A 17997-nucleotide genomic window follows, 5' to 3' on the forward strand; every position below is an offset into this window, starting at 1 on the left:
TCGTCAATACTCTAGCTACCGGTTTACTATATAGGGCCTTAATCCAACCAATAAAGAAAGGACCAAACTTAAATTTCTCCAAAACTTTTTAAAAAATTCCATTCAACTCTATCAAATGCTTTTTCTGCATCTAAAGATATCACCATCGGGTGATCTGAAGATTGTTGAAATCTATTAATCAAACTAATCACATGCAGAATATTATCTGAAGCATATCTATTCTTTATAAAACCTGTTTGATCCATATGAATCAACTCATGTAAAAATTTAGCCAATCTATTTGCTAATATTTTAGCTATTATTTAATAATCTACACTTAACAACAAAATTGGCTTTTATGAAGATAATTTCAAAGGATCTCTATTTTTTGGGGGATTACTGTAATTAAAGCACTAGAACAAGACTCGGGTAATTCATAATGTTCTCCAACTTGACATAATACATCCCCAAACACTGTCGATAAATCATCATAAAAAATTTTATAAAATTCAACCGAAAATCCATCACCAGGCAATTTACCATTCAGCATTTCCATCATAACCATTTTAATTTCTGAATCAGTAAATGGTTCTTCTAACTCCTGTATATCTGCATCCTCTAAAGAAGAGGTACAAGGACTGCCTAAAGAAATCTCTTGGTGCCTGCCACATTGACCACCGCCAGTGGGCTGATATCACCTCAAACCGTGCATCTTGGCGCCTCACAGTTCGACGGGCAGCAACCTCCTTTGAAGAAGACTGCAGAGCCCACCTCACTGTTAAAAGACAAAGGAGGAAAAACCCAACACCCATCCCCAACCAACCAATTTTCCCTTGCAACCGCTGCAACCGTGTCTGCCTGTCCTGCATCGGACTTGTCAGCCACAAACGAGCCTGCAGCTGACGTGGACATTACCCCTTCATAAATCTTCATCCGCGAAGCCAAGCCAAAGAGAATAATATCAGTAAATTCAACTGTGAAAAAAAATCAATCGATTCAGTTTCTTGTTTTCCTTCAGATGTATATAACTTTTTATAAAATTAACAAAATTCATAATTAATCTCATGAGGTTTACAAGTAATAAGAGAATTCCATCTAACAACATTAATAGTCCTCAAAATCTGTTCTTTCTTTAATTGCCACATCAATACCTTATGTGCTTTCTCTCCCTATTCATAATACTGTTGTTTAGTCCTATTAAATTGATAAGATTGCAAAGTATTATATTCCAATTTCAACCTAGATAATTCTATTTTCTGATCTTCTGTAGCATCTTTCTGGAATTGCTTTTCTAACTCATCAATCTGTTTCTCTAATTCAAGATTCTGATTTAATCGATTCTTTTTTATTTTAGAAGTATAACTAATTATTTGTCCTCTCAAATAAGCTTTCATAGCATCCCATAATACAAACTTACTTTGAACAGAATTACAATTTTCTTTAAAAAAAATTAATTTGTTTTTTCAAAAAATCAATAAATTCCGTATTTTTTAACAAGATTGTATTAAACCTCCAACGATAGGCCACTTGAATTTTCTCAGAAGTTGCATATGTAAAATATAACAAAGAATGATCTGAAATCACCATACTTTTATATTCCACTTGTTGTATTTTCCCTTGTAAGTGGACCGATACTAAAAAGAAGTCAATCCTTGAAAATTATTCATGTCTCGATGAATAAAAGGAGAAATCTTACTCTGTCGGATTAAGACGTCTCCAAATATCTACTAAATTAAGATCTTTCATCAACACTTGAACCTGAACTGCCATCTTAGATTTCTTAACTTTCTTTGGAGATTTATCTAATAAAGGTTCCAAAACACAATTAAAATCACCACCAACTAAAATATTATCGTTAGCCTGACACAAACATAAAAATGCATCTGAAATAAATACTACATCCTCTGCATTTGGAGCATAAATATTAAGTAACGTCCAAAATTCACTAAAAATCTTACAATTCAATTTAAGAATACATCCTGCCTTTTCCTCCATTGATTGTAATTTTATGTATCAAAATTTCTATGTCTTTAGCCCTAGAATTAAATGAAGAAGAATATACATGCCCAACCCAGTCCCTCTTTAATTTCATACTTTCCTTCACATTCAAATGTGTTTCTTGTAAAAAAGCAACATCAATTTTTATTTTCTTAACATACGCCAAGACTTGCTTATGCTTGATCGGACTGTTTAAAGCTCGAACATTAAAAATAGCAAACCTCAACTCCGACATATCTACTATTATTACTAAATACCAATAATATCTTTATATGAAAACTCAAATCAATGTAAATAGGCCCTTCAATAGGAGAAAAAAAATCACAAATTAAAAGCTAACTAAAATGAAAATAAAAAAAATAAAGAAAAAAAGAAACCCCCCCCCCAAAAAAACTACCAAAAGGTAGTAATCCCTAAACAAAAATTGGGTGTGGGTCACCCACCAGTGGCTGATGACTAGTAAAGAACTTAGAGCAAATCTCTCCCTCCCCAGCCAAACAATGAATAACATCAAAATATCATAATAACAAAAAAATAGAGTAAGAAAAAGAAAATTCTTCTTTTCGTCCAAGAGGTTCCAATCTCGAAGATCCCATTTCAGAAGAAGTTGGACTCTTTCCATTCCCATTTTTCCCATTTCTTCCTTTTCCAGAACGACCAGATTTTTCTTTAGGAGACAATGGTGGACTACGTCTTTGTCCTCTTATATCTGGCAATGACTCAACAAAAATCATTGCTTCATGATCATTCTCAAAAAAATGAAATTGATAGTCTCCATAAAACACCTTCAACACTGCCGGGTAGTGAAAAGTAGACTTATAACCTTTATGCCACGAAACTTCTTTAACTGGATTAAATCGACGTGAACGTTGAAGGACCTTTTGACTCAAATCAGGATTTTAAAAAACTCTGCTATTCTAAATCAATAATGGAGTTTATCATTGTCTCGCATTTTGCACTGCTTGTCGAAGTATTGCTTCTCTGTCCATATAATTCAAACATCGAATTGTTACCAATCTCAGTGGTTGACCATCTAAGGGTGTTCTTCTTAAACCTCTATGGGCTCTTTCCAGTACCAAGCCTCCAGAAAAAATTTCTTGCCCTAATACTTGTGGGATCCAGTCTTTAATAAAAATGAAGAGGATCTTGTCCTTCTATACCTTCCGGCAAATCAACGATTTTCACATTATTCCTTCTACTTTGATTCTCCAAGTAGTCCATTTTCCTCTCTAACTCCTTCTCAAGTTCTCCTAATTCCATGACTGATTTTTCAACTTTCAACACTTTTTCTGTGTTACAGTCTGTGTTACTGTGTTTACAGTCCAAAAAAGCAGTCTGAATTTTTTTTAAATTCTTCATAAGATGCATCCACACGTGCTTTAACTGTATTCAATTCTGAACTTATACAAGCATTCATTTGATCCATCTCATTCATTAGAGGTTGAATGACTGCATTTAATTGCATACACTGTAAATCAGAAAAGCTCAGCTCTGCTTTCGCTGACGGAGTGGCAGAACCAAGTAACTGCAGCCCCTGCTGCAACTCAACAAAAGGCATTTTAGAAGTTTTATGGCGGGTGTGGACTCCCAGCGACGGCACCCCGACTTCCTCGGGGGTCGCCGCTGGTCTCCCCCTGCATCTCGTTGTTTTTTCACAAAATCACGAAGGAAAGCAATATCTTCAGGTTGAAATGCTTCCTGATGCATTTCCAACAATGGAGTCATCTTCCTGCGTGCTCCCTCCGTTAAAATCGAAAGGCTTTCAAATCGGGATCGACTTCTTGGGAACACACACCTTCTTCCAGAGAACAGGTAATTCCAGCGCCATCCTTCACTTGGTGAATAGTAGACATTTTTTTTCAGCTCCCACAGGCAGTCTTTGAGGTTTAGACACTGAAGAAATTAAACCTGAAGCTATATCAAGTCATCTAGGCCCAAAATCTTCAGCACTTCGAAAATTTAACTTCTTCTGCACTTGAGGTTTAATCTTTTTTACCATTAATGGCCATAATAGTTCCTTAATACTTTAAACTAAAATTTAAAAAGTTTAAACTTGAAAACAAAGGGTTAAAAAATGGGTACTTAAAAGTCTGGCCAGAGAGGTCGAGATTACACGTCTAGACTCTACGCCATCTTGCACGCACCCGTTAATTGGGGTGTTTGGCTGACATGGGCTTATGGGCCGGAAGGTCCTGTAACCATGCCATATGTTGAATTTTTTTAAATAATTAAGATATATTTTAAAAATAATTAAAAATGACTTTGATATGGAAGGAGGTTCTGGTAGAATGTGAACATGTGGTCTATTTCTGTGTTGTAAATGCTTTTTTAGACTCTAGATCAGTGGTTTCCAAACTTTGGGCTGCCGTCCCTTTGGCTTGCAGGCCACATTGTTATGAGCCCAGTTGATCCCAAAACCCAGCAGCAATAGATATTCACCAAGACAAATGGTTACTTAAACAAAAGTTGCTTTTAATTATCTTTATCATGAAAATAGAATCAAACTTTAACTTATCGCAATTGACTTACTTAACCTAAATTAACCCCCTTCTAATTCTAATTGCATGTGTGTGTGTAAGTTCAGAAAAGTTCTTTAGTTCACAGTCTAATCTCACTCCTTGTTCCTCCAAGTTCACTGGTTGGCGGCAATTCTTATACTGTCCACAAATGTAACATTTATCAAGTTCACCAGGCTTTGGTGCATGAAAGGTAAATGGTTACTGCTCAGGAAGGTTCTAGTTGGTTTCCAGAGAGAGATTTGTTCAGTGTCTTGCCAAAGAAACTTGCCCCATCAGGGTTCTCCAGATGATAATCTCTTTCTTTCAGGTCACCACAGAGTTGCTTTTTGTTTCTCTTCTTCCTCTTGCATGGACCACAATGGCTTTGACCAGGCCATTTTCCAAAATGGGGCTTTCCATTAGCTTGCCAGTGGTTCCGGCATGCCCTTTTATCTGTTGCCTTAGGTAAACAACAATCCATTAGTAAAGTCTCGAGCACTCTCCAAAGCTCTTGCAAAAGCTGTGAGACCCCAATATGTCTAGCATTAGCAGAGCTCCAGTATTTCAAATAAGATCTGTTTTAAAGTGTTTGTATCTGACCTACTCTAACAAACCCTTCCCAGTTTATCTCCCAAAAATATATACACTATCACAACATCCCTAGTGCCTGACCCCCCCCCCCCCCCACCCAATACATACAACAAATACACACCCCTTTCTTGGTATTAGATCTACTGCAAATTTAAAACAACAACTAATATAACACGATAAACAAGCATTTATATTTCACAAGCATCAAGTACAATGCCCAATTTCTGCTGAAGAAACATAAAGGCACCTGAAGTGATTTTGGAACTGGATGAAGATTAAGGCAAATTTAGACAAATGCGGGTGGAGAAGCCAGGCTATTCTGATTCTCTGGAGTTGATGGGTCAGCATGCAGTGGGTTTTGTGGGTCAGGGAGGGTGGGTTTGCTGGTGTTCCAGGGATTTAGCGGAGGTGAGAAACACAAAGTGAGTTGGGTGGCCAAGTTGCAAGGGTGAGGTGGTGAAAGAGTTTTTCCTTTCTATCCACTTCCTAGGTATAAAGTGGCTCAGTTGCTCCTCCATTCCTCCATTTCCCATTGCTTTAGGCTGTGGTGGTGGGAAGAGCAAGAGAGGAGGAGGCAGACCGTGAGAGGGATTTGCCAGGGCTGAACAAGTCAGTGATGTTGGTGGAGGAGGCTCTGGGGCAGGCAAGGTGACCAGGAGCAAGAGGAAGTGCCAGCAGAGACACAAGGGAATGGAGGGCACCATGGTGTCCAAGCACATCCTGTCAGCAACGGCTGCCACCAGGGATTGGCGCGGCCTCTCGCTGGCCATCCTTAAGAAGGCATGGACGTCCAAGGGCCACGGCATGGTGCACCCCTTTTTCCTCACCGCCTTCCTTGGATCTTTCCATTGCCCCTGGGGTGGGGGAACAACCCAGTTTGGGAATAATGACTGCTCTAGATTTAACAGAGTGTTGTTGTTAACACCCATAGAGCCATGTGGAAAGTTTGCCTTTCTCTGCCCTAAACCTTCTAACGTGTTACACTTTCCTTTAGTCCAGTGACAGATTAAAAATCTCCTGTCTTCTTCCCATTTGTGAAAGGCTGGAAACTGTTCGAGAGCTATAAGTAAAATCTGCCAGTTAAAAATGTATCAACCTCATTCTACTGCAGTGAAACATCAGAACCAGAAATACTTTTGGGGGAAACGGTTTGGTGCATGGATTTCAGGTTTGTTTATTCTCTCATGTCAAATACCCAGGATATTGTGCTTGATGGAATCAGCCTTTCCACCGATGAATTTCCACAAAAAAGTATTCCTCAATTATCTTCTATGATTGTGGTTGGTGCAATGTGTAGGAAATTAATCAATGATTACAATAATTGTGAGTGGAAGCTTTTGATCAATAAGAAGACTATTCAGATGAAAGTGTGATTCTGATGTTATTCAGTTCCAGCTTATAAAATAATTGGGTTGGGGGTGGGGGAGGAATTCAACCATAGAAATGATTGTGGAAAATGCATGACTTTGGAGCTGATTAATGGGGTAGATGAAGTAATGTTGATTGAAGAGATGACTGGGGATATGAGGGAAAAGGTGCAAGAGATCCTGGAGAAATAACTGGGGTGCATCAGTTAGAGAAACAACAGGAGAGGGTAGGACTGAAGATTGCAACAGGGATTGGAGAGGGTAAGGACAATTAGTGATTATATAAACTGAAAGAGGTAGCAATACCTTCCCTCTTGGGCAACATCCTTGTTGAACTCAGGCCTTTTAAGCAACACTGAGCTCTTATGTCTAACCTCGTATAACAATGGTTCTCATTCCTTTATCTTTCTGCTAACACTTTGGCTTGGCTTCGCGGATGAAGATTTATGGAGGGGGTAAAAGTCCACGTCAGCTGCAGGCTTGATTGTGGCTGACAAGTCCGATGCGGGACAGGCAGACACGGTTGCAGCGGTTGCAGGGGAAAATTGGTTGGTTGGGGTTGGGTGTTGGGTTTTTCCTCCTTTGTCTTTTGTCAGTGAGGTGGGCTCTGCGGTCTTCTTCAAAGGAGGTTGCTGCCTGCTGAACTGTGAGGTGCCAAGATGCACGGTTTGAGGTGAGATCAGCCCACTGGCGGTGGTCAATGTGGCAGGGAAGAGATTTCTTTAGGCAGTCCTTGTACCTCTTCTTTGGTGCACCTCTGTCTCGGTGGACAGTGGAGAGCTCACCATATAACACGATCTTGGGAAGGCGATGGTCCTCCATTCTGGAGACATGACCTACCCAGCACAGTTGGACCTTCAGCAGCATGGATTTGATGCTGTCGGCCTCTGCCATCTCGAGTACTTCGATGTCAGGGATGAAGTCGCTCCAATGAATGTTGAGGATGGAGCGGAGACAACGCTGGTGGAAGCGTTTTAGGAGCCGTAGGTGATGCCGGTAGAGGACCCATGATTCGGAGCCGAACAGGAGTGTGGGTATGACAACGGCTCTGTATACGTTAATCTTTGTGAGGTTTTTCAGTTGGTTGTTTTTCCAGACTCTTTTGTGTAGTCTTCCAAAGGCGCTATTTGCCTTGGAGAGTCTGTTGTCTATCTCGTTGTCGATCCTTGCATCTGATGAAATGGTGCAGCCGAGATAGGTAAACTGGTTGACCGTTTTGAGTTTTGTGTGCCCGATGGAGATGTGGGGGGGTTGGTAGTCATGGTGGGGAGCTGACTGATGGTGCTCTGTGATTAGTAAGGTGATATGTGAGTGGGAAGAAAGGGTTGTGTATCACTGCTCTAGACCCGATTGTTTTCTGAAATATTTTGCTTGAGAAAAATTGTCATTGGACCATATCCTTTGGAGTATGAAACTATGCACATAATAAAACTATTAAAACAGCAATTTTCAAACTTTTTCTTTCCACCTACTTAAGGCCTCAGGTACTATAAGAAACTTTAATGTAATAGGCACTCCTGTTGATGGTCTCTTGTCCCCTTATTTTTCTTCTCTTTTTTTCTTTTGAAGTGGGATAGAGGGAGCAGGCGGTGGAATAGAGGTGGGGGGGGGGGGGATGTTATATCTTCTTTTTATATGCCACATGTATCTGTATTGATTTGGATTATTTTTAATCATGTGGGTTTTTTTGTGGTTCTAAATTTATAATTTTTTTTAAAATGACAGTCAGATTCCAGCAATGAAGGGATTAGCATATGAGGAATATTTGACAGCACTTGGACTACAGTCCTTGGAGTTCAGAAGAATGAGGGGCACCTCATGAAAGCATTTTGAATGTTAAAAGGTATGGACAGAGTAGATGTAGAAAGATTATTTCAAATGGTAGGGCGGTCAAGGAAAAGGGCTCAACTTCAGGATTGAAGGGTACCCATTTAAAACAAAAAAGTTCTTTAACCAGAGAGTGGTGAATGTGGAATTTGCTGCCACAGACAGCTGTGGAGGTTATTTAAGGCATGGTTTGATAAGTATCTGAATAGTCAGGCTATCAAAGGTTATAGGAAGAAGGCAGTGTACAGGGGCTGAGTGGGAGGATGGATCAGCTCACGATTAATGAGCCAAATGGCCTACTGCTCTTATATCTTATGGTCTTATGTGTGTGGTGGCGAGGAATACTTGGAAGACAGAAAGGGAACTCATGGAAAGGGTTTTGCATTTTAAGTGGATCTGTATGGTTGCCATATTGTTGAAGGAAATAGAGGCAAAATTGGCTGTAAAGCTTTCAGTATATTGTTCCACATCAAGGGCTTCAATTTTAATAAACTGTTTTTATTCTATGGCAAAATAAATGTGTCACATTGATGACCTTTTTCAATTGATGTGAGAAACACTGTTTGGATGGATTTTATTCTGGTTAATTCTGAAGTTAGTTCAAGCAGAGGGGGGAAAGAGACTATTTCATCATATCCTACATGTTAAATAATTGTTGAGAGTTGGATTCAAGTTAATTGAATAATTGGTTCTCCACATATCATACTTTCTACGTCATGAACTGATATGTACTCAGAGCAGGTTGAAAACCACACAGCTCCCACATCTAATGTAATGTATGGCAGAATATATATTTTTTTTACCTTGACAGGCATTTATAAAAGTAAAGCAATGAGTCACATATAAATTGCTTTCTAAAATAAACCATGAGTAAACAAGACTTCAAGATGTGATATAAATATATCACTTTTTCACACTAAAAAGCATCCTCTGAAGATTATGTGGGTATATTAGTGATTTGGTGATTCACAACTACATACTAATATATTTAAATTGTGGGAAAATTAGGGATATGAAGTGGGTGTGGGGGTAGAGGACATTGAGTATCAATCGTTTGACGTATTTAAGAATAGCAATGAAGAAAAGGTGCAGAGAAATGATATAATGAGAGTTTCTTGATGTACATGCAAGTACAATGTATCGATGCACTGAAATGCCTACTTGCTGCCACCAAATAAGTGCACAAGATACACCAACTACAATAGTGGAAGTTAAATTCCCACAATGAACCACAAGTCAAATAAATAAACTAAAGGAGGGATAAATAAATCTTTGCAGTTGTAGTTGGTGCAAGAATATAATGTTTTAATGGTGCCGATAGTTTTTTAGAATAGTTTCTATCGCTTGGTTAGTTCAGGGAGATTCGAGAGCTTGATAGCTGTTGGGATTTTAAAGAAACAGTTCTTTTTTTGTAACTTATATTTATTGCACTATGAACCATATCAACAACAATATGTACAAATGTTTCTCATTAAATATACACAGTGACATTTTTTTAGAAAACTGCTTGAACACAAGAGGTGTTGGGCTTCTGACTGTGGAATCTTCTGTCAGAAGGTGGAAATGATTAATATATTTCAACTATTGCAATCAATCATGGAAGCATTTGTGAGAAGTAGGAAAAAATGTATTTGCAACATTAATTAACTTAAACAGCAGAAAATAAGTTCTGAAATTTATGTGGAAAATTATTCAGGAAAGAAAACACAAAGCATTAAATGGATATTCTGCCCATTGACTCGGACTGCCCAGTGATTCTAATTGCACAGTGCATTTGAATAAAACAGAGCGACATCAGAGATGGAAGTAAATCACTTTACATGTTGTTGTGAACAGAAACCATTAGACAACACAATTATTTAGGGATTACTGGAACACATTGAAGCAAAGTTCAATTTTATAAGGTAGTTCAACATCAATGTTGAGAAAAAATGTATTTAGAAGTCCTTCTAGCAAACTCCATTATTCTGTTAAATCACAATTAACCTCTATCTCAGATGTAGTGACTGATAAGAGTTTCGTACAACTTGATATCCTCATCCAATAAGCATTACAAGCTTGAAACTTCCAAAGATCTCTGCATTTACAGCTTTTTGTTGGAGAGAATCCCAGGTTTAATAACTTTCGTATGAAAAGAAGCTTCTTGATTTTCCTTCTGGTTGGTGTCTAATGTTAACATCAAAGCTTAGAATCACAATGGGAGAAATCCATTTCAGACTTTGTTATTGGAATTAGAATCAGAATTTATTGTCATGAACAAGTCATGAAATTTGTGTTTCCCAGCAGTACATTAGAGCAAATGTTCATATTATAACCATCTTACAATAGTACTATATATATATATATATCTTTCTTCTCTTTGGCTTGGCTTCACGGATGAAGATTTATGGAGGGGGTAAAAAGTCCACATCTGCTGCAGGCTCGCTGGTGACTGACAAGTCCGATGCGGGACAGGCAGGCACGGTTGCAGTAGTTGCAAGGGAAAATTGGTTGGTTGGGGTTGGGTGTTGGGTTTTTCCTCCTTTGTCTTTTGTCAGTGAAGTGGGCTCTGCGGTCTTCTTCAAAGGAGGTTGCTGCCCGCCGAACTGTGAGGCGCCAAGATGCACGGTTGGAGGCGATAGTCAATGTGGCAGGCACCAAGAGATTTCTTGAGAATCCCAAGATTGTGTTCTATGGCGAGCTCTCCACTGGCCACTGAGACAGAGGTGCACCAAAGAAGAGGTACAAGGACTGCTTTTAAAAAAAAAATAAAATATATATATATATATATATATATAGACCAGAGCACAAAAAGCAAGGCAGTGTCTTTGGTTCATTGATTATTCAGGAATCAGATGGCAGTGGGGAAGAAGCTGTCCTCGTGCCATTGAGTGCTCGTCTTTAGGCTCCTGCACCATTTTCCCTGAAGGTAGTAGAGTGAAGAGCACTTGGACTGGGTGGTGGGGGTCTGTGACGATAGAGGCTGCTTTTTTTTAAAGACACTGCCTCATGTAGATGTCTTCAATGGAGTGAAGTCTGGTGCCTGTGTTGTCACAGGCCGAGTTAACAACCCTCTGGAGTTTATTCTTGTCCTGAGGGTTGACACCTCCATTGCAGACAGTGATACAACCAGCCAGAATGCTCTCCACAGTACACTTATAGAAGTTTGCTAGAGACTTGGGTGACTTAATGGATCCATTCAGACACCTCACAAAGTATGTGGACCTTGTTATCAGTAATCATGATTATCACTCACATTAGTTGAGAGCCAACAATATTAGTGGGACTAGAGTCACATATTGGTCACATCAGATAAAGATATGACAGCCTTTCCTGAAGAATGTGCATTTTTTTCCTAAGGGTTATCCTGTAGCTTTATTAGTGATGCTGGCTTTAATTCTGTTTAGTTAAATATAGTAAAACACCTGATAATAACACCATCTACAAATTTGTTGATGATATGAGAGTGGTAGTGGGTTGTATAAGGAAGGGAATGAGTTAGCATACAGGAAGAAGATTGAAAACTTGGCTGAATGGTGCAACAATGACAACCTTGTATTCAATGTCACCAAAACTAAGGAGCTGATTGTTGACTTAAGAAAATGAAAACCAGAGGTAAAATCCAGTGTTATGGGTTATATTATATTTTATATAAATATGTCTTTAAAAGAGATAGATTGTGTTGGGTGGGGGGTGGTTTAGGTCACTTCACAAAGAGATACTTACATTTCACATCTCATTTAAAATGCAAGAGCTTTGCTGAAGCCAGTCATTCAAGCACCATTGCTTTTGCAAAAGACAATGGAACTGCTTTGGAAGGAATTTCAAAAGCAGTGCAAATAGTTAAAGTCCAGGCTCAGGTGCCGATAATGTTCTTTCAAGGATTGAATTTGGAGCCTTGGCAGGGGTTCTGGTTTTTACAAGAGAGAGGGGAAAAAAACACAATTTTTAGAGAGAGAGAGGTCAATTCTGCAGTAGCTTTTTGAGGCTTGTTGAAAATCCCATTTTTGAAGTCGATTTGTGAGCTCTGAGTTCAGCCTGTTCAAAACCCTTGTAATCCTTACAAGGGAAAATGGCTGGCTAGAATGTTTCTCCTGAAATAAAGGAAACAAGAGGAACTCTGTGGTGATCTGGAAGAAGAAGTTATCATTTGGAAAACCCATGATGGGGCAAGTTTTTTGGTAAGACACTGAAGTGACTGATCAGAGGAAATCAGTTTGTGTGTGTCCAACGAGCAACAAATATCTCTCTGAAACCAACAAGAACCTTCTCTGAATAGTAACCATTCACCTTTAAGCACCAGAGCCTGGTGAAAATTCATAAATGTTAAATTCTGAGCACAGTATAAGAATTGCCTAATACCGGTGAATTGGAAAAGTGAGAAGTGAATGATTGGACTATTAAAACAAAGAACTTTCCTGAACATATACACATTACATATACGTGCACTTAGAATTAGAAGAGGGTTAAGTTAGGTTAAGTTAATAGTAATAAGTTAAGTTTTGATCCTGTTTTTATGTTTAAAGATAATTAAAAGCAACTTTTGTTTAAGTAACCATTTGTCTTGGTGAATTTATTTTGCTGTTGGGTTTTGGGGTCTCCTGGGATCATAGCTCTTTGGGGGATCACAGGTGGAGAGGGTGACCAAATTTAAATAATTGGGAATCACCGTCTCAGAGGATCCTTCCTTGACCCACCATCCCAATGACATTGAGAATAAAGCACATCAGCGCCTCTACACCTCAGGAGTTTGTGGAGGCTTGGTATGACATCAGAAACCCTGGCAAGTTTTTGCAGAGATGTGGTGGGAAGTGTGCTGACCGGCTGCGTCACAGTCTAGTATGGGGACACCAATATTCCTGAGTGTAAAGCCCTGAAAATGGTAGTGCCCACAACCCAGGACATCACCATCTACAGTACATTCACAGGGAGCTCTGCTGCCAGTGAGCAGCTGCAATTATGAAAGACCCTCACCCCCCATCTCATGCTCTGTTTTCATGGCTGCCATTAGGAAAGAGGTATAGGTGCCACAAAACTCACACCACCAGGTTCACGAACAACTCCTACCCCTCCACCATTAGACTCCTCACTGACAAACTCAACCAGAGTCTTCATTTAAGGACTCCTAATTGTGCACTTTATTGATTTTTTTTGTTCTCTCTGTATTTCACAGTCAGTTTGTTTACATGTTTTACACTGTGTACAGTTTATTTTTTGCACTAGTAGTAAGCCTGCAGGAAAAAGGAATATCAGGGTTGTATGTGATGTCATGTATGTACTCTGACAATAAATCAGAAATAAATCTGAAATCTATTATCCGGAATTCAAACCACTAGAAGCCTCAAGCAACTGGCAAAAATATCACTGAAAATAAACGGGTAAAAAATAACAAAGTTTAAAATTAGCACACCTCGCCGTTAATTCGATAATTCACTCAACATGTAATCTTAAGCCACTGGAAATTTCACTTATCAGGCATCTACCAATCCCTATAGCTGCTGGATAGCAGAGGATTTATTGTTCTTGGATTTTAATTTCTCAGATGTAGCAGTGGGATTCAAACTAATGCCTTTTTATTAATGGTCCAGAACATTGGGTGCCAATCCAATAACTCAAAGGTCCTTCAATGGTCACTTGGTCAGGCAGGACTCACTTCTACTCCAGTTCACTGCAGTGTATTACTGCACTTCATGTTGCCTAATTGAGCAAGATTTGTATAAAATTCCGAGCGAACTTCCACCCACTGTGAAACTGGAAAAGGCATATTCGGATGTGAATCACCCCCGAGCTAATATAATTTTCCTGCCCTAATGTGCACAAAATGACATCATTAATGTGCAGAGTGCATGTTATTTGCCTCCTGAACACATTATTATGTGGAGTTTGAAAAAGGGATACCAAGCTTTAAATTGGGGGTTCACTTACAATCAATCATCTTATTGCATGTTGAGGATTCTACGAACTGACAGCTTCACAACAGATATTTCAATCTGTGACCTCACATTGCTGCTGAGCAAGGGTCTCTGAGTTTCCATAGCATGGGGCACAGAAAGCCCACTGCATGGGCACGAGGGGGGGTGGAATCACCCATGCACCCATGAAGAGATCATCCTTCAATGTGGTGCTGTCACCTGTCCAGCAAGCACAATGTGCGTGTCAAGGGTTAAAACGAAAAACACATTTAAACGCTATTTAAAAGGAAATAAGCCACAGTAATACTTTCTTAAATCAAATTGACAACTTTACAGATGGCATCCAATTTGGAATTTACACTTACATTTGGACGCAAGGAAATGCACAAAAGATAAATGCAGTCAAATATCCAGGATTGTGACTGCTCATTCTTGATTCTTCCATCAGTAAAATCCATCTCTTCATCCCATCCTATCTCTTCAGCATAAAATACCTCGTTGATTGTGCAGAAGCCTTATTAAAGAACCAGAGCAGAACCAAAGAGCTTGTGATTTTTCATAATATCTGGAGAAATGGGAGATTATCAAGTGAGTTAATTTGTAAGCAACATGGTCACTCATGAAACTAACTCAATGGCATGACAATTTTGTGTTCTATGAAGGTGTCTATACAAAATGACAGATAATACATCAGGCCCTTGAAACAGGGAGTGATTTCCAAATCTGCTGCATGATAAAGGTCTAAATGTAATCAATGTAGCTGATCAAATAGAAAAAAGAAAATAGTTGCACAATTTTGGTTTGTCAACCTTTGAAAAATTGCAAACAAAATTAATTTCTACCCACTGTTTAATTGATGTAACAAGTGTGATGCAATTTATCCTATACTTATTACTTGTGAGTTTCAAGTCACTTCCATTTATGAAAAAACTAGTAATGGACTTCTGGTTGAAAGATTATAGGATGAAATAAACTTGTTTGTCAGAAGGATAAATAGAAAATCCAGCTAATTACTAAGACCTAATTACTTTCACAGATAATGTCACTGTTGAAAATAAATTACCATACGAGGTTATCATGTCGCAATATTTATTTAGTAAAAACCCTTACTCTTCTTTTAGGAAAAGATTAGTTTAATATTTAATAATGTAATACCACAAGAAAGTGAGAAATATTATGATAAATAAAGTATGAACTTTCAATATTGCTAACTTCACCTACAAATGTTTCTTAACATTAAAAAGAAATTAATGTACCAATATTTTTTTTCTATCAGTGCAAATATTCATTTCAAAATGTATCATGGATTTAATTTGAACCAAGTATTGGACAATTTTGCTACATTTGTATTCTGACTTCTATAAAAGTCTTACTTTGCTATTTTTGAAATTTACCAACTTACATGAAATTTAAGTTAAATAAAAGAATCACTAACCATTCATATCCAATTATATTTCCAAATAAAATGAGCATGTAATAAAGATTAATTGATTTCGCATACATATCACTTATCTTAGTTTATACACTTACTCTTTGCCTTTTTGACAGTGGCATTCACAATCCAGAGATCACTGCGACACAATGGCCTGTTTCAATCCACTTTCTGCCTTTGGACCTCGAGTTCTTTATAGGTCCAGCAAAACCAATTTGCCGAGTACGCAGACAAATAAACAGAAGAGGGCCAGGTCCCTACGATTCAAAAGCTCTCTGTAGACTGTCTCTGTGAAACTTTCTGTAAATGTTGTTACAGCTCAGAGAGCAATACGGCACAAGAAACAACAGCTTCAAAGCAACAATTATTGTTCACAACCAGAGTTACAGAAAATACACACGGCCTATCATCCATTGTAATGCTCTCTCCACAGAGAAGCTTATCTGATCGGAATGTGTCACCAGACACTCCCTGGAACAGGGATTCTGAACCAATAGATGCAAACAATAAATCTCTTGTGACTTTACCCCTATACATTGCTCCAATGTATTAGAATTGCCTTGATGAAAGGAGACACTGCTGATCAGGCCAAGGGCTATGTGCAACCATTGGGTCCCTCAACTGAACACTTTGTGGTCGAGGATTGTCTTTTCTCTAGTCGAGGTGATCTAACAATGAAGTCAGAAAATGAAGAAGCTGTTATTAAGTTCTACTAAAAAAAATCAGCATGTAATAAATATATTAATTGGCAACATTATAATTTTACTTCTACTCCTTAGATATAAAATTCTCTCCAGGTAGTTTACTCTCAGGTGATTGGGAGCAGGAGCCTGTGGAATTACCGTAACAGGCCAAGACATCAGGAATGTTATGTCTTCCCATTTAATAGTGTTAAGCACTTGTTTTTTCCACATTTAAATAACATTTTTTAAATTTCTTTTCTCCTGAGAACTGTGCTTCTTGTTGTGTTTAGTTCCAATTGTTGCTAATGTTAAAGAGTGGGTCTTTGTATTTGGCAGCCTCCTCATTTACAAGACAAATCTAGTTTTATCTTCATTCAATATTGTTGATCAGGAATTGCTGACGTAACCAAGGGGGCGGTAGAACATTTCTCCTCTTTACCCGTCACCTTGAACTACGTTAAGTGAGATAATCCTTCAGAGGGCTGGTCTTCACAAATCAACTTATTATGGGTATACCCCGCTTTACAAAACTAGAGTGTAGGTGAAGACCCATTCACTACTACTGAAGGCTATTTTTGTAAAATCGAAAATCCATTCACTTGTAAAATCCTTTTGTAAAGCAAACGCAGGTTTCTTCGTAAAAGCAAATTTTCTTAAAGCAAGTATTCGTAAGACAGTATTCCTCTTTTGGTTATTTTGAGTGAGTGAATACAATCAAATATCCCTGCAAGTGAAATTTATTGGTGGACCCATGACAACGTGTTGTCCTAAATTTTCACCAAAATACCTTTATAATTAGTGCTGGAAACAGTTAGCAGGACCCAATGGTATCTGCCTGCAATGTTGATCAAAAAATAACTCCCCACATTGTTTATTTCTACCACTTCATTTTATTTCCATTTTCGGCCTCTTCTTTAAAAGAAGTATAATCAGTAAAACTGTCCAAACACCAGTACAAATGAACAGGTTTTCTGATATTTCACAAGGTATCCCTGGTAAATAAACATAAAATTGTAGAAAATAAATTATTTCTTTACGGAAACTGATAGATGCTTGGAGCCAGTATTTACTAAATGTGTTTTAAATTAGCCTGGTTCGTTTGCTTGCAGTGAATTAGTAGCTATGATTCAGTTTAATTTAGTTTATATCAAATGATTAAATATCAAACATTAACAGTGGATTAGTTACTATATGACAGAAAGAGCTGAGAATCTTCCCTTCATTAGTTTCTATTCTTCCCATGTGACTAGGTACTTACCCATACATTTTCACAGCCATATCTTTATCCTCATCAGCTGCTCCCCACTTCAGTGTCTCAGATTAAAATTCCACCTCTCAGGCTGTTTCCATTTGCAGTATTCACCATCCTCGGTTTACAATATCTTGACAGATTAGAGAATACTTATTGACTTTGAGTGCAGGCAGGAGAACATGATCCAAATTCAATTTGGTTAAGATCTTCACAGGTAAAGATGAACCTCAATTTGAATATGGGAAAATAACCATATTCCTCTCTCCAATAATTAGTTCAACCTCAAATCCCAAGACAGATAACGCCAGACCAAATGTGATTTACAGACACAGAAGGCAGGTGATGTTTTACAGTTCTTTCTGTACCTTGTTCCATATTCCTCTATTTCTTTCCTAGCTATGAACCCATTCCTATCTCTCTTCTCTTTCTTCTCTTTGGCTTAGCTTCACGGATGAAGATGTATGGAGGGGTAATGTCCA

Source organism: Narcine bancroftii, chromosome 8 (assembly GCF_036971445.1).
Source record: "Narcine bancroftii isolate sNarBan1 chromosome 8, sNarBan1.hap1, whole genome shotgun sequence".
Lineage (NCBI taxonomy): Eukaryota > Metazoa > Chordata > Chondrichthyes > Torpediniformes > Narcinidae > Narcine > Narcine bancroftii.